Source organism: Canis lupus, unplaced genomic scaffold (genome assembly GCF_011100685.1).
Source record: "Canis lupus familiaris isolate Mischka breed German Shepherd unplaced genomic scaffold, alternate assembly UU_Cfam_GSD_1.0 chrUn_S1901H2100, whole genome shotgun sequence".
Taxonomy (NCBI): domain Eukaryota; kingdom Metazoa; phylum Chordata; class Mammalia; order Carnivora; family Canidae; genus Canis; species Canis lupus.
This window is the reverse complement of record NW_023330766.1, coordinates 15,245-32,893: the sequence shown is the minus strand read 5'-3', so window position 1 is coordinate 32,893 and position 17,649 is coordinate 15,245. Positions and strand designations below refer to the sequence as shown.

General features: G+C 40.4%; 1 long non-coding RNA gene across 1 annotated transcript; it reads left to right on the top strand.

Annotated features, from left to right (window-relative positions):
• The first annotated feature begins 545 nt into the window (after positions 1-545).
• On the top strand, positions 546-17,649 carry LOC119878780. The gene is made up of 3 exons (XR_005387137.1): positions 546-609; positions 1,767-1,896; positions 17,599-17,649. It is a non-coding gene; the product is annotated as an uncharacterized LOC119878780 (long non-coding RNA).

The window sequence follows — 17,649 nt, the reverse complement described above, 5'->3', positions numbered from 1 at the left end:
GGGGAAAGAGACAAACAGGAAGACAGGAAGCTGATCTGCAAGGATTCAGAGTGTGCTAAAAGACTTTGATTTTTTTCTTCTCTCCCTCTGTACAAACGCTGGCAATTGACATCACTACAGACAGCCTGGGTAGAGAACAAAGTGCCATCATCCCAAGTGGACCTGGCAGCTGGGGGAAGGAAGGCAGGACTCTGGAAGGCTGTGTGTGTGTGTGTGGTGTGTGTGCGCGCGCGTGTGTGTGTGTGTGTGTGTTGTTCTACCAATACCTTCCTTTTTTCTTTCTTTCTTTTTTCTTTCTTGCTTTCTTTCTTTCTTTTCTTATTCTTTCTTTCTTTTTTCTTTTGTTTTTTGGTGTGTTTGCTTTTTTAAATTCCTGCCGTGTGGGACTAGTTGAGTGGTGGAAGACGAAGGATCTCTGAAGCCTCATCAGTCATCGGGACCATCAGGAATAGTGGTTTAAGAGGACGCTCGGGCCTGGGGCACTATACCCTGTCATCGAGTTCCCTGCCTCGGAGATAAAGATTCCAGCTACATGGGTAAACCGCCCTGGATCAGCCACAAATGTACCCCCAGTACACTTACTACTATCCTCACTGTCTCTAAACCAAGGTATGGCTCGACCCACAGTCTGGCAAGCAGTGTGTATCCTGCACTTGGGATGGGAAACAGGCATGTGGATTATTATTTACCTCCCCTTCCCATCACCTCTTCCTGCTTCTTTGAAATTAGTAACATAGCAATGGAGTTAATAAGGCAGAGGAGAATATGAGAAGAAAGCAAGCCCTGGGATTGTGGTTTTCTCTTCTAGCAGAGATAATAGTTTCGCTCGTGTTCCTTTGTTGTTATTTGGCAACATAAAGATGTTCCTGATATCCGTAGTAAAGTGCTTGGCAGATGGACAGGGTTGTTAGAAAGGAGATTGTGACAGTGATTATCAGGAACAACAACGATTTCAGAGGCTTTTTCTGGTGAGCTGTTCTTTGTGGCTCTGAAAGGGTTTTTCTCACTGGATAGGATGCACCAGGGTGGGGGCAACTCAGACTTTCAATCACAGAGTATAGAATGAAAGAAGGGTGTGGGAAGGTATAGTACGACTAACTGACGTCCCGTAGAGTTTGTTTGGGTGTGCTTTTGTTTTTGTGTATTTGCCTTACATATTTTATTTTATATGGAGGGTGATCAAGACTCTAGAGACTGAAGTTTGGAGCTTTACAATAGATGTTCTTTACTTTTCGAAGCTCTGTTTTTCTGTGCTGGCTGCCATCAGGAGGCCTGTGGGTCTTGAAACGGGATGAAATATAACTGATGATAATTGGACACGAATTGGTTAAATACTTTAGTCTTGGGATCCCTGGGTGGCGCAGTGGTTTGGCGCCTGCCTTTGGCCCAGGGCGTGATCCTGGAGACCTGGGATCGAATCCCACGTCGGGCTCCTGGTGCATGGAGCCTGCTTCTCCCTCTGCCTATGTCTCTGCCTCTCTCTCTGTGTGTGACTATCATAAATAAATAAAAAAAATTAAAAAAAAATTTTAATACTTTAGTCTTTATGTGTGTGCGTAAATGACCATTACGGGGCCAGTGGAAAGCCCACGTAACTAAGCAGTGGGCAGTGCCAACCATGAACTTGATCCTGCAGTTCAGACCTGAAAGGCTCTCAGGTGTGAAATCACTGCTCCAATTTGTCAGTTAAATTGGACTTGATGAATTGGGGGGGAGGGTGTCGGTAGAGTTATCGCTTTGAATGTATGGGTTATGTTTCTTTACAGGTGATATTAATTTTGTATCGCATTAGCCAGACTCCACTGTCTTCTTAATAAATAAATATGCGGAGAGTGACCAAGGCGTGCCTGAGTGATCTGTGCTGCCACCGGGACTCGTTGATGGGATTAGTGTTCGGTAATTCATGCTGTAGTTAGCTCTTATTTATTCTGTCTCCTCCAACAATGCCTATTTGTAAACCAGACGAGGCAGCAGACTTTCCGAATTCTATTAAAAATTGTTGCTTTTTTTTTCTTTCTTTTTCAATCACTCCATGACTCGCCCTGCCCCTGCAAGGTCTCCTCACATTGCTTTTTGCCCTTGTGAGCATTTAGTTTGTGGGGCTGCTGCTTTAGTAGACCAGCCCTCCTGCTCCCGTGCAGTGCAGTGTGTTTTAACTCTTTGGGGGATTGGGTGGAGAATGCTGTCTGCCTTCCTCAAGGAAATGGCAAAGCAAGGGCTAGTCTAAAAGAGGAAATCTATAGTCATTCCTCATCCCCCCAAGAAATAAAACAACAAACCCAAGGGTTCCATGAAAAATATCGGACATTCCATCCCTTTTACTCATTTGGCTAATTTTTCCAAATGTTTCAAAATTCATGCTTTCTTTTTGGTTCTTTTTTGACTATGAAGCATATTCAGAAAGGAAACTTTAGATAAAAATGAATGGAATAATTGCTTTCCTGCCTGAGATTTCTTTTAACTTATTGCTAGCAGGAAATAATGTCTTGCACATTATATTAAGGACAGGATGTTGGATGAGCTACACTGATGGGAAGTGTGTGTGTGTGTGTGTGTGTGTGTGTGTGAAGAGAGAGACTGGGAGAGGGAGAGAGAGAGAGGGATTGAGGTAAAGAAAGGAAAGTGCAGGGGGGAGGGGAAAGAGGAGAGCCTGAAAAACATAGAGGGAATTTTTTAAAAAATCTGTTTTGGGGTCCTGTGTAGTTTAGTGTGTGTAGACAGGCGGCATCTGGATCTTGTTACTTTCAAGCTAGTCAAAGCCATCAACTTCTGGAACATTTTTAAAGAAGCTAGACCCATTAAGTGACCTAAACTGATATTCGGGCAATCAGATCAGGGTGGTGGGGAATATAGGATCAGCTACTTTGGCTATCATGGTAGTTCATATTGATTATTATGTTGCAAACTTTCACAGAGCTGTGAAGTTGTCGAATACTGTTTCGGTGGCTCTGAAATGATAGACATTAATAACATTCCTGGAAGCTGAAGATGTGAAAACATGCCCTGCTTTGAACTTTGGGCACACAGGGAATGAGAATAAGGATCAATCATACTTTAAAATGTGGGGACTTTCTGGCAGCATGAATACTATGTAAGAAAGTACTATCATGACCCAGTATAGCATGAAAACAACTGGGGTATTTCAGTGTTGTCTTTTGCTCCTTTTATATTTTTATCTTAAAATATTACCTATAATAATTCTGAGGGGAATACATGCTGCTCATGTTTATTTGGTAAGCAAGCCTTGGTGGAATTCACAAAATCTACAGTCCTAGCCTTGGCTTATAGTTATAATCTATTTTAAAATCAGAGCCAGGGATCCCTGGGTGGCGCCAGCGGTTTTGGCGCCTGCCTTTGGCCCAGGGCGCGATCCTGGAGACCCGGGATCGAATCCCAACGTCAGGCTCCCGGTGCATGGAGCCTGCTTCTCCCTCTGCCTGTGTCTCTGCCTCTCTCTCTCTCCCTCTGTGAACTGTCATAAATAAATAAAAAAAAAATATTAAAAAAAAAAAAGAGTCAAGTCTTCTCTAAACTTTAAAAAAAAAATAAAATAAAATAAAATAAAATACAAATCAGAGCTATTTAAAATGATACTGATACATAAAGAATACTTACGGTTGATAAAAATAGAGTTCTGTGGTTGACTATAAAAGTCATATTCTGGTGACATCATAACTTAAGCTGTCCTGTAAAACCAGGGTTCTTAACTAATCAACAAAAGCCATTTACTGACATTAGTTTGGGGTGAAGAATCTTTATGGGGTTCTTAAAGAACTCAAGGTGTATCATTGCATTTATTCAGACAGTACAAAATACTGAACCTTTTCTTTCTACTTAAATGTGTGTGTTAGATACAGCTGCTCTTTTCTTATGATAAAACCAAATGAGAGTAGGATGCCTAAATAAATGGAAAGGTTTCCCTTTCCTCAAATGCTATTAAAGTTTTAGAAAATCTTGGGGCACTTCCCTGCTTTCTCTGCTCCTCTTATTTTCCCATCACATTAGAACTAATTCACTACCTTTGTTGCTTAAAAAGAAAAAGAAATTAGAAATAAGTTACTTATGCTTCTCTCCCTTTGAATAATTTTCCAAATGCTTAAATTATTATATTAGATAAATGTACATAGAAGCAAAATGAAAACCCAATGACTAGCTGATAGCTATCTTGTAGCGGTATTGTTCTAGGATGCATGCTTTCCAAGACCTTGCATTAAAAGCTGTCATTTGTCAATTTTCTTTGGCCATTTTTTCCCCCTATTAAAAGAAGCAATTTAAAAAAGAAACATTGTTTGTGATTGAGCAGAAAAGAAGCAATCTTGATGACATGTTTTAATATTTACATAAGAGCCATAGCCAGATTTAAAAAAAAAATCTTCATCAAAACGAATTTGCTCTTTGAAGGCCACCAGGATAATCAGCAAATTTTAGAGAAAGGGGACCAAAAAATAGCTCATTAGCTTAATGATAATATCCATAATCACGTTTGATTGAGTCACAACCTAATATTTCTCAGCAATTTTGTTATAGCCCATTCAAAGCAAGCAACCTGTTGCTATTGCATTGTGAGACCCAGGGTGAATCGCAATCTGAGTTATTTTGTGGAGGGTTTCTTGAAAAAGCAACTTAATTATAACTAGGAAGGCTAAAAAGAGTAAAACATGGTCACAGCCTGGTGGATTGATACTTTGTTGCTGAGAAAGATATTTCCCTCATGTGTGGTATCTGGAAAACTTTATCATCTCCCCAAAACTTTAAAATGCATCCAAACGCACACAGCAAGCTAGTCCTTCCTTCCATTTCCTTACCCTGACCGGGTCACGATGTTTCTACCGATCCAGGGCATGGTTTCTACTCATGCTGCTTTTCCATCAGCCTACTGCTTTCCCGCCTTGGACCATCTGCTTCCCCTGAAGATCTTGCAGAAAGATCTGTGGGACCCAACAGAGTTTTTCTGGCTGCTGCTACTCAGATCGTATTCAGAACCTGGTGTGAAGTTGGGGTCAGGTATAGGGAGTAACTCATCAACTGCACACTGACTTCAGGCTGAGTTTCCAACCATCTGCAGCCTGGACAGCTGCTCATCTCTCAAAGTCTAGCTAGAGCCCGATTGATTGTGCCATAGAGAGAGCAAACACTGAAACACGAAGGACTAAGGAGTAGGGAAAGGAAGAGAGAGGCTCCTATGGGGCAAGGGATATTCTCAAAGATGTGAATGTACAGATCCTTCAAAAGCAAAACAGGACAACCCCTTAACATGCTTCTTGCACATGAAAATGTAGAAAATCCTGCAGAGGGAGGGAAAGAGTTTAGGATTTCCTTAGTACTTCCTGCCTCAGATTTGCATTGATAGCCAGAGTTGGTAACTTGCCAGTTTTAAAACAGCCTTGAAAACTCCCAAGTTCTGTTTTCCTTTGAAAGGCTGAAACACACAAAACTGGTTTTCTAAAAATTGTCCAGCAATAGAACCTTGAGGTACAACTCCAAATATGTCTTTCGCTTCAGGGGGTAATATGATAGCATGAAACTATGATAAATCTTGTTTGTCTCATTTGAGAATGTACACAATTTTAATTGGTTTGAATAAGAGAAAAATAGTAACAAGGGGCCACTCTCCCTTTCTAGTTGTCCTGTTTTCTTTACCTCCCCCCCATATTAAATTATCTTTGGAATTGTCTTTTCTATAATGCAGTCCTTGTTTTCACAGTACTAAGTTTAGTGCCTAGCTAAAAGGAGGAGCTATGTAAAAAGTTCATGTTGTTGTTGTCTTTCTCTCCAGAATCATTCTTAATTCAAAAGAAACCTCATGTCAATTTGTTCTAACAGTATCTTCCTAACAGCTTCCTTTCGCTTTCTCTCAGTTTGGGAAAAGAACAATAGAATTATAAATCAAAATTATTTCTCTGAAGTAATTAAATCTATTAGAGGGTTGGAGGTAGGGCTGATTTGCAGGGAGGGAGACAAAAGAAGAGAAGTAGGATGTAAGTTCATTTCAGGTCTTTCTGGCTCCAGGAATTCTGGAAAGCGTCATTATTGCACTAATATGATTTTACACAATCCTTTTTGACATTATCAGTCTTTTTGGCAGAGAGAGGGCTCAGTCACAATTACGTCCATGCCAAATTCTAAGAAAACCAGTCTTTCTTTAAAAGAAAATCTTTTTAGTGTTGGACTTCTTATTCGGAGTAAATGGTTGATGTTTATCCACAATTGGCTTCGAGTACTACATTAAAATTGTGTTTTGTAACAGTCTCGTAAGCCACAGCTGTATGTGATTAAATAGTGTAATATCAAAAGCGTGTGAGAATAGGCTTTTTTATGCTATAGCTGTTGCACAGCAAGAGAGCAGATGGAACCAGAGGGAGAGCCAGGGCAACAGTGTATTTATGTGTTGTAATACCTGCGTTGAGGATACACATTGCTGTTTTTTGCAGTAGTGGGAAAATGCTGACCTATCTTGGATGTCATTGAAAAATACACTTTTTGAAAATGGACATGGACCTATCATACCAATTTTTATTTTAAACAGAGAGTTACTGTTTAATTAGAAAACACATATTTACCGAAGGGTCCGAAACATTTGCAAGTGGAAGGATCATAATGATTTTCCATGCAGCACACATTCAAATAACAAAAGTGAATTTCTCATTTCTGTTTTGAAATCATAACTTTTTTGCTTTTTAAAAAAAATTTTAAATGTTTTTTGCTGCTTTAAGCTGTGGAACTATTGTAAGAAAATCATCAGGCCATTTATCCCTAAAAAAGAGTGACAGGTAATGAGGAGAACAAAATAGATGGTGGTATGATTCTTTTTTTTTTCTTTTCAGATATTTGGAAATATAGTATTTGGTTTTGTATGCCTATTGTTCCTTTGTGGCCACTGTTAAGAAGTACATACTTGTACAAAGGGACACACTTTTGGGTCTATCTCTTTAGCAGCATATCATAATAAAGAGATTTATTTTTCATGGGATGATTAAACTATAAAGTTCTTGAAAGAAAATATTCATGAAACCTGTCATCTTGAGTTTTCTTGAGCTTGTGAATCTATAGGATACTAATAAGAGATTTACTAGTACGTCATTGTTTTCAGGGCCTTGAAAAAGCCTATAGAAGTAGCTGTTGGTTTTCAAATTTCAGACATTAAAAAGCAATTTGGAAAAGGAAAAAAAAGAGGGGGTTGACAGAGATAAGTTGGATTCTGTTTGTTTTGTTTTTCATGTTGATATAAGCAGCAAATTTGTTCACATTTAAACTTTTTTTTTTCATGTAGATTTACTGGTCAGGAAGTATATACCATGTGGAATCAGTAACTGGATATAGCTTTGGAATTCAGAACATTGACATCTAATAGATAACAAATTTCAAGAGTATGCATAACAAATGCTGAGTCATGGAGTCTGGTTTTGTTTTATTGTTGTGGAGGGAGGGAATTCTCTGATTTGTGTGTCAATGGATTGGTTTCAGGTTCTCTAAGATCTCTTCCAGGCTTAGTATTTGTGACTCACACTTTGAGACTAAATGAGCCTGCTTTGATGTATTCGTGGTACTGGGAGATGACCTTGGTTTTGTGCTGTCAATGAGTTTTGTTCAGGTCCCCATCCTTTCTCCAGAGCAGATCAAATACTGCTTTGCCCACTCTGGTGATTGATGAATTTAACTGTCTGCTTCCTTTGCCAATCTAAACCCAGTGTACCAAGAGAAACACATCCATCACCTGGGAGTGGGTGGAGAGCAGCTCCCAGGGGTAGGACAGAATGACAGGCATCATTTAATCATGGTCATTGCCAGCTTTGTTATGTGGTTAAAGTTTTCTCCTTTGGGTAAAATTAGAGCTTATCTAAAGATGGTGACAGTGTGATGCTTTACTTTTCTTCATTTAACTTCCTCTCTGCAGGTGGTTTCAGAACTGAATGGGTAGGCATATGTTTGGCCTAACCAGTGGGGGTGATGGAGGCAGAAGGATTGCCTCATTAAGGCCCTGACAACCCTAGTTTTGTGAATGAAACTAGGAGCTAGTGCCAATATGGAAATGACAATTGATAGATGAAATACTATTTTGACTGGAGGTTATAAATCCTTAAAACCCCTAAATTGCTGAATAGTAGTCTTTAAAACATGAGAAAAGAATACTACAGTAACTCTAGTATATGGAGTAGTAGGAGGAAGAGAATTACTTCTCCGGGACACATAAGCACAACCGTTATCTTTCTCTCTTTTTCTCACTAAGTACCCTTCTCATTCCCCCAAAAGCTCCTATTAGCTGAATTAATGAAAGTAAATAGAGGGACGCCTGGGTGGCTCAGCGGTTGAGCGTCTGCCTTCAGCTCAGGGCATTATCCTGGAGTCCTAGGATCCAGTCCCACGTCAGGCTCCCTGCACAAAGTCTGCTTCTCTCTCTGCCTACGTCTCTGCCTCTCTGTCTCAGTGTCTCTCATGAATAAATAAATAAAATATATTTTTTAAAATAAAGTAAATAGAACCTTGAATTTTGTTTTTATGAATGATAGCCAGATAGAAAAAAATAGACTTGACTTCATACATAGTTCAGGCAACCCTGATAATGTCCTGTCTTATTGTGTGGAAAGTAAGAGACAATGGAAGAAAAATAAATCTTGCTATATTCTAAGTATTGGTACTAATTATTTTAGGTATGGAGTTTTGGTTTCAGAGTTAGCTTTCCTACCATTATATTGTAGGGTTAAGAAGTTGGTATACATCACACTTCATATGCTAGAATCTTTGGCTATTTCATTCTTAACTAATGGTTTTCAAGCTGAATATGAATCATGCATAGAATTTAAGGAGAGTTTTTGAGGAGCCTTCCTATTTTTATCTCGTGTACTGCTGTCTATTTATCTTAGTCACATTGCTGATTGATGACGATTTAATGAAAACGAAAATGGAAAACAGAATACTAACTGTCTGGGTTTCTGGAACCGGTTAAGATACCTTAAAAGGTTTCCTTACATATGCGAGTCATATTTGAAGCTATTATTGATGTCTGTAAACTCTCATATTGCCCCTTTTAAAACTTATCAGTCACATAAATTGGGTGGTGGCACCCTGACTATAGCTCCTGTTGAGGTCACTTAGCATTCAAGCAAATATACTTTTGAGCTCCTAGCTAGTTTCGAGTGGATGAAGTATTTGAAGGAGTGTGTACAAAGCTTGGAATAAAATTTCAGAGATTGTTTTCTAGTGTATCATACAAAAAACCCATCTGACATACTTACGATGTTTCATTTCTTCATCTCTTCTCAAGAGATGAGAAAAACACTTTTTTGACTTGGTACTCGTCCCTGGAAGGGTTGTGACACTCCTGAATTACCCTCGGTCTTGCTTTTGGCCCCTAGGCCTCTTGTCCCTTGCTGTGCATACCAATTCAAACTGAACCATTAGAAATAAGGATGTTGTATTTCAGTATAAGGCAGGAAATTCTGAAAAAGCATAAAATTCTGATGTCCTTTTTAAACTTATTCCAAAAAATTAACCACTGCTTTTTTTTTATGATAGTCACACACAGAGAGAGAGAGAGAGAGAGAGGCAGAGGGAGAAGCAGGCTCCATGCACCGGGAGCCCGATGTGGGATTCGATCCCGGGTCTCCAGGATCACGCTCTGAGCCAAAGGCAGGCACCAAACCGCTGCGCCACCCAGGGATCCCTTTTCTTTCTTCTTTCTTCTTTCTTTCTTTCTTTCTTTCTTTCTTTCTTCTTTCTTTCTTCTTTCTTTCTTCTTCTTTCTTTCTTTCTTTCTTTGCTTTCTTTCTTTCTTTCTCCTTTCTTTCTTTCTTCTTCTTTCTTTTCTTTCTTTATTTCTTCCTTTTCTTTCTTTCTTCCTTTTGCTTCTTTCTTCTTTCTTTTCTTTCTTTCTTTCTTTCTTTCTTTCTTTCTTCTTTCGTTTTTGTCTAATAAAAATTTATTTTTTATTGCTGTTCAATATGCCAACATACAGAATAACACCCAGTGCTTATCCCATCAAGTGCCCCCCTCAGTGCCCACAACCCAGTCACCCCCACTCCCCACCCTCCTCTCCGTCCACCACCCCTAGTTCGTTTCCCAGAGTTAAGAGTCTTCCATATTCTGCCTCCCTTTCTGATATTTCCTACCCATTTCTTCTCCCTTCCCCTCTATCCCTTTCACATCTCTGTATCCATTCATCTTTCGATGGACACCGAGGCTCCTTCCACAGTTTGGCTATTGTGGACATTGCTGCTAGAAACATCAGGGTGCAGGTGTCCCGTCGTTTCACTGCATCTGTATCTTTGGGGTAAATCCCCAGCAGTGCAATGCTGGGTCATAGGGCAGGTCTATTTTTAACTGTTTGAGGAACCTCCACACAGTTTTCCAGAGTGGCCTGCACCAGTTCACATTCCGACCAAGCGTGCAAGAGGGTTCCCTTTTCTCTGCATCCTCTCCAACATTGGTGGTTTCCAGCCTTGTTAATTTTCCCCATTCTCACTGGTGTGAGGTGGTATCTCATTGTGGTTCTGATTTGTATTTCCCTGATGGCCAGTGATGCAGGGCATTTGCTCATGTGCTTGTTGGCCATGTCTATGTCTTCCTCTGTGAGATTTCTGTTCATGTCTTTTGCCCATTTCATGATTGGATTGTTTGTTTCTTTGGTGTTGAGCTTAATAAGTTCTTTATAAATCTTGGAAATTAGCCCTTCATCTGATACGTCATTTGCAAAATTCTTCTCCCATTCTGTAGGTTGTCTTTTAGTTTTGTTGACTGTATCCTTGCTGTGCAAAAGCTTCTTATCTTTGATGAAGTCCCAATAGTTCATTTTTTGCTTTCGTTTCTTTTGCCTTCATGGATGTATCTTGCAAGAAGTTACTGTTGCCGAATTCAAAAAGGGTGTTGCCTGTGTTCTCCTCTAGGATTTTGATGGAATCTTGTCTCACATCTAGATTTTTCATCCATTTTGAGTTTATCTTTGTGTCTGGTGCAAGAGAGTGGTCTAGTTTCATCCTTCTGCATGTGGATGTCCAATTTTCCCAGCACCATTTATTGAAGAGACTGTCTTTCTTCCAGTGGATAGTCTTTCTTCCTTTGTCGAATATTAGTTGCCCATAAAGTTCAGGGTCCACTTCTGGGTCCTCTATTTTGTTCCCCTGATCTATGTGTCTGTTTTTGTGCCAGTACCACACTGTCTTGATGACCACAGCTTTGTAGTACAACCTGAAATCTGGCATTGTGATGCACCCAGCTATGGTTTTATTTTTTATTTTTTTTATTTTTTTTAAACAAGCTTTTTTAAAATTTTTATTTATTTATGATAGTCACAGAGAGAGAGAGAGAGAGAGAGAGAGAGGCAGAGAGAGAAGCAGGCTCCATGCACCGGGAGCCCAATGTGGGATTCGATCTCGGGTCTCCAGGATCGTGCTCTGGGCCAAAGGCAGGTGCCAAACCGCTGCGCCACCCAGGGATCCCTGGTTTTCTTTTTTAAAATTCCCCTGGCTATTCGGGGTCTTTTTCTGATTCCCACACCAATTTTAAAATAATTTGTTCCAACTCTCTGAAGAAAGTCCATGGTATTTTCATAGGGATTGTATTAAACGTGTAAATTGCCCTGGGTAACATTTTCATAATATTAATTCTGCCAATCCATGAGCATGGAATATTTTTCCATCTCTTTGTGTCTTCCTCAATTTCTTTCAGAAGTGTTCTGTAGTTTGAGGGTATAGATCCTTTTACCTCTTTGGTTAGGTTTATTCCTAGTATCTTATGCTTTTGGGTACAATTGTAAATGGGATTGACTCCTTAATTTCTCTTTCTTCAGTCTCATTGTTAGTGTATAGAAATGCCACTGACTTCCGGGCATTGATTTTGTATCCTGCCACGCTACCGAATTGCTGTATGAGTTCTAGCAATCTTGGGGTGGAGGCTTTTGGGTTTTCTATGTAGAGTATCATGTCATCGGCAAAGAGGGAGAGTTGACTTCTTTGCCAATTTGAATGCCTTAATGTCTTTTTGTTGTCTGATTGCTGAGGCTAGGACTTCCAGGACTATGTTGAATAGCAGTGGTGAGAGTGGACATCCCTGTCTTGTTTCCTGATCTTAGGGGAAAGGCTCCCAGTGCTTCTCAATTGAGAATGATATTTGCTGTGGGCTTTTCATAGATGGCTCTTTAAGATGTTAGGAATGTTCCCTCTATCCCTACACTCTGAAGTGTTTTGATCAGGAATGGACGCTGTATTTTGTCAAATGCTTTCTCTGCATTAATGAGAGAATCACATGGTTCTTGTTTTTTTCTCTTGCTGAATAGATGAATCACATTGATTGTTTTACGAGTTGTTGAACCAGCCTGCATCCCGGGGGATAAATCCTACTGGTTATGGTGAATAATCTTAACGTACTGCTGGATCCTATTGGCTAGTATCTTGTTGAGAATTTTGGCATCCATGTTCATCAGAGATATGGTCTATGATTCTCCTTTTTGCTGGGGTCTTTGTCTGGTTTTGGAATTAAGGTGATGCCAGCCTCACAGAACGACTTTGGAAGTACTCATCTCTTTCTATCTTTCCAAACAGCTTTTAGTAGAATAGTATGGTTTCTTTTTTTAAACGTTTGATAGAATTCCCCTGGGAAGCCATCTGGCCCCAGACTTTTGTGTCTTGGGAGGGTTTTGATGACTGCTTCAATTTCCTCCCTGGTTATTGGCCGCTTCAGGTTTTTCTATTTCTTCCTGCTTCCAGTTTTGGTAGTTTGTCGTTTTCCAGAAATGCATCCATTTACTCTAGATTGCCTAATTTATTGGCATATAGCTGCCTCATAATATGTTTTTTAAAATCGTTTTGTATTTCCTTGGTGTTGGTTGATCTCTCCTTTCTCATTCATGATTTTATTAATTTGAGTCTTCTCTCTCTTCTTTTTAATAAGGTTGGCTAATGGTTTATCTATCTTATTAATTCTTTCAAGGACCAACTCCTGGTTTGTTGTTGATCTGTTCCACAGTTCTTCTGGTCTCGATTTCGTTGAGTTCTGCTTGAATTCTTATTAACTCTCTTTCTTCTGCTGGGTGTAGGATCTATTTGCTGTTTTTTTTTTTCTTTTTTCTCTAGCTCCTTTAGGGTGTAAGGTTAGCTTTTGTATTTTGAGTTCTTTCCAGTTTTTGGATGGCTGCTAGTATTGCGATGTATTTCCCCCTCAGGACTGCTTTTGCTGATCCCAAAGGTCTTCTTAAACGTAGTATCTTCATTCTCATTAGAATCTTTTTAATTTTCTCCTTAATTTCCTGGTTGACCCTTTCATCTTTTAGCAGATGGTCCTTAACCTCCACGTGTTTGAAGTCCTTCCAAACTTATTGTGATTTAGTTCTAGTTTCAAGGCATTATGATCTGAGAATACACAAGGACGATCCCAATCTTTTGAAATCGGTTCAGACCTGAATTGTGATGCGGTATGTGGTCTATTCTGGAGAAGTTCCATGCGAACTTGAGAAGAATGTGTATTCATTTGCGTTGGATGTAGTCTGTAGATATCTGTGAAATCCATATGGTCCAGTGTATCATTTAAAGCTCTCATTTCTTTAGAAATGTTGTGCTTAGAAGACCTATCCAGTGTAGAAAGCGCTCTAGATTGAGTCACCAAGTATAAGTGTATATTATCTAAGTATGTCTTAACTTTGGTTATTAAGTGATTGATATATTTTGAAGCTCCCACATTCGGGGCATATATACTGAGGATTGTTAGGTCCTCTTGTTGGATAGATCCTTTAAGTATGAATATAGTGTCCCTCTTCATCTCTCAATACAGTCTTCGGAGTAAATTTTAGTTTATCTGATATAAGGATGGCTGCTCCTGCTTTCTTTTGGGGACCATTTGAATGGTAAATGGTTCTCCAAACTTTAATTTTCAGGCTGTAGGTGTTTCCTATTGTCTAAAATGAGTCTCTTGTAGAGAGCAAATAGATGGGTCCTGCTTTTTTTATCCAGTTCTGACAGCCTTGCACCTTTTGATGGGGTCATTAAGCCCGTTCACGTTCAGAGTTACTATTGAAAGATATGAGTTTAGTGTCATCATGATACCTATTCAGTCCCTGTTTTTGTGGATTGTTCCAGTGGATTTCTTCTTTAAAGAGGAATTTTGAGAGTCCCCCTTAAAATTTCTTGCAGAGCTGGTTTGGAGGTCAACATATTCTTTCAGTTCCTGCCTGTCTTGGAAGCTCTTTATCTCTCCTTCCATTCTGAATGAGAGCCTTGCTGGATAAAGTATTCTTGGCTGCCATGTTTTTTCTCATTTAGGAACCTGAATGTATCCTGCCAGCCCTTTATGGCCTGCCAGGTCTCTGTGGAGAGGTCTGCTGTTAATCTGATATTCATTCCCATATAAATTAGGGATTTCTTGTCTCTTGCTGTTTAAGGACCTTCTCTTTATCTTTGGAATTTGCAAGTTTCACTCTCAAGTGTCGAGGTGCTGAAGGGTTTTTTATAGAATTTAAGGGGGGATCTCTCTATTTCCTGGATCTGAATGCCTGTTTTTCTGCCCAGATTAGGAATACATATTCTGGCCCTCTGGCCCTTTCAGCGCCTTCGGAAACCCCAATTAACGTAGATTTTTCTCCTCACCCTGTCACTTATTTCCCCTTAATGTATCCTCATGATCTTTTAATGTTTACTTCTTTTTTATCAGTTCTCTCTTTGCCATCAACTTGTCTTCTGTGTCACTCACTCATTCTTCCACCTCGTTAACCCTCGTCGTTAGGACCTCTAGTTTGGATTGCATCTCATTCAATTGATTTTTAAGTTCTGCCTGATTAGATCTAAATTCCTGCAGTCATGAAGTCTCTTGAGTCCTTTGCTTTTTTCTAGAGTGACCAGTAGCTGTATAATAGTGCTTCTGAATTGGCTTTCTGACATTGAATTGTAATCCAGATTTTGTAACTCTGTAGGAGAGAGGACTAGTTGTGATTCTTTCTTTGGAGGTAAGGTTTTCCTTCTAATCATTTTGCTCAGTGCAGAGTGGCCAGAAACAAGTTTGTATTGGGAAAAGGAGAAAAAGAGGGAAGAGAAAGAAGAAAAGAAAAGAAAAAAAGAAGATAGAAAAAGAAAAAAAAAGAGAAGAAAAGAATAAAAGAAAAAAGGGGAGGCAACCAGAAATCAAAAAACAAAAAACAAGGGGGAGTATCCTCTGATTCTGTATACTGTAAATCCCTCGACTTCCCCTGGAACTTTCCAGTGCTGCTTGGTTACTAATTTGTTTTTCCCCTGTCGGTCTAGCTGGTCCTCTGGGGGAGGGCCCTGCTGTGCTGATTTTCAGGAGTTAGCACTTGGGGGAGCTGCTCAGCCCCCTGCCTGGTACAGGGCTCAGTAGGGGTTGTTTACCCCGAGAGGGCCCCAGGAGGAACAACCGCAGTGGCGGCGGCCAGCTCTGGAGCCCTGGAGTCAGCTACTGCAGTAGCCCCAGAGCTCTCCGTCTGCAGGGCCTGGAGGCTCCGGGGCGGGGCCGCTGATCTGCTCAGCTGGGGCAGGAGCGTCCTCGCTGTCCTGGGCCCTCCCCGGCCTCCTGCCCTGTTCCCGAGAGAGAGGCCAGATCCTGGGCTGTGTCCCCGGCGCCCTGGGCTCCCGGCTGTGCTGGTGGGTTCGCGCTCCCGCCCCGCAGCCCCCTCCCCGCGAGCCGCCCGCCCGAGCCCCTCCGAGCTGCTCCGGGTCAATGCATGGGTGCGCTGCAGCCCTTTAGGGAGCTCGGTGCGCTCTCCCCAGAGCGCGGTGTCTGTTAGTGTCCCAGGGGGCCTGAGGGCACCCCCGCCCTCCTGGGGTCCTGCTCTAACTCCCTGCGGGTGCCTTTACGCCCGGGGAAGATCGGTGCAGCTCCTGCTTCTCCGGGACGGGGCTCTCCTGTCCTGGGGACACTCGCCCCGGCCTCAGCCTGGCTCCTCGGGGCCCCTCCCCCTTGGAGGCCTTTTGTTTCTTTATTTCTTTTTTCCCATCTTCCTACCTTGGTAGAAGCGCGAACTCTTCTCACTGTAGCATTCCAGGTGTTCTCTCTTTAATTCTTCAGGCCGGAATTCATAGATTTTCAGGATTGATTTGAAGATATCTAGGTAATTTGGTGGGGACAGGTGACTTGGGGACCCTACTCTTCTGCCATCTTGCCCTTTCTCCTCTCTTAATATTAGAGATATTTGGATGGCTGCATTGAACTCATACCATCCTACAAATAAATTATCTTTTTTTAATTTATTTTTATTATTTTAGAGATTATTTGTTTTAGAGAGTTCAAATGAGAGAGAAGAAAGAGAGAATCTCAGGCAGACTACCCTGCCTGAACCCAGAGCCCAATACGGGGCTCCATCTTACCGCCTTGAAATCATAACCTGAGCTGAAACTTAACCCATTGGGCCACCCAGGCACCCCTAAATAGCTTTTTAATATGCAAACACAAGCACTAGATTTAAGCAAAAATCTTCACTCCATAAAGAAAATGTGCTATCCTCCCTTACTTCTATTTCTGTGACTACTGAATGACTATACCAACAACTGGAGAAGATAACAGAGCTTTCTTTTCTGCTCTACTAAAGTTCACCATGTATTTTTTATACTAGGCCTTGTGTAGACTTTAACTTTTGTTCAATATGTTTTAGTATCTACAAAACCTCCAGAAAAGTTGAAATTCGATGAATTTTCTTTTAAAAGGATAAAAGGTTTTTAAAACCCACTTTTATGGTTCTCCTTGGTGACTGAAGATATTAAACTAAATTAATGATAAACTGAAAGGACAACTAAACCAAGCAGAAGTAGGTGAAGAAATTTTTCCATTAGAGTAAAATTACTGAAAATGCCAGATTATAGTAAGAGATGTATTTGGCTAAATTTTAGGGAGCCACTTATGAAGTAAACTCAAAAAAGCATTTCATTAAAAAAGGCATTTCAAAGCACTTTTTCCTAGTGCTGATATTTAAGAAAAACAGAGAAGAGAAAATATTAAGGCCTGGGATTAATGAGATTTATAATCTAGTAGGAGAAGGAAAATAAACCCACATGGATATGTGTGTGAAAAGGACAACCATACAGTATATTACTGAAATAAATTAAAACCCTAACATCAGGAAGAGTGCTCACTTTGGCCGCACAGATGCTAAAGTCAGGAAGAAAGTTTTTTTCTTTCTGTCTCAGCCACCTCTACTCTCCACTACAGATACAGCTTACCCTGACAAACATCCTAAAGCTTAATTGGTACCATTTCCTTCCTGGCATCTTGAGCACAGCAAAATATATTCTACCACTACCCTAGCAACTTCTAGTCAAGATTCTCATCTAATAGATTCTTATATAAATATTCAGTTGCCCTTAGAATTTAAATAATGGCTGTGATTTGGCAGATCAGTAGTGTTATTTTCTAGACATATTTTGCCCACAGTATTTTTTCCACACAGTCCTCCATGCCATCAGATATGATGCCAACCTCAGAAGCAAAAGTTACTTTCACTTCATTCCGGACATAACTTCTCATCTTTTCTAAGTAGCATCCTTTAGTTTTGTGAATATCTTTATTCCATTTAGAGACCCATCTTCTTCCCATTATGGTTGATAGTATTCATAATTAATTGAAGGTGAATGTATGTTACAAACAGAAATTTCTTTTTTTTTATGATAGTCACACAGAGAGAAAGAGAGGCACAGGCAGAGGGAGAAGCAGGCTCCATGC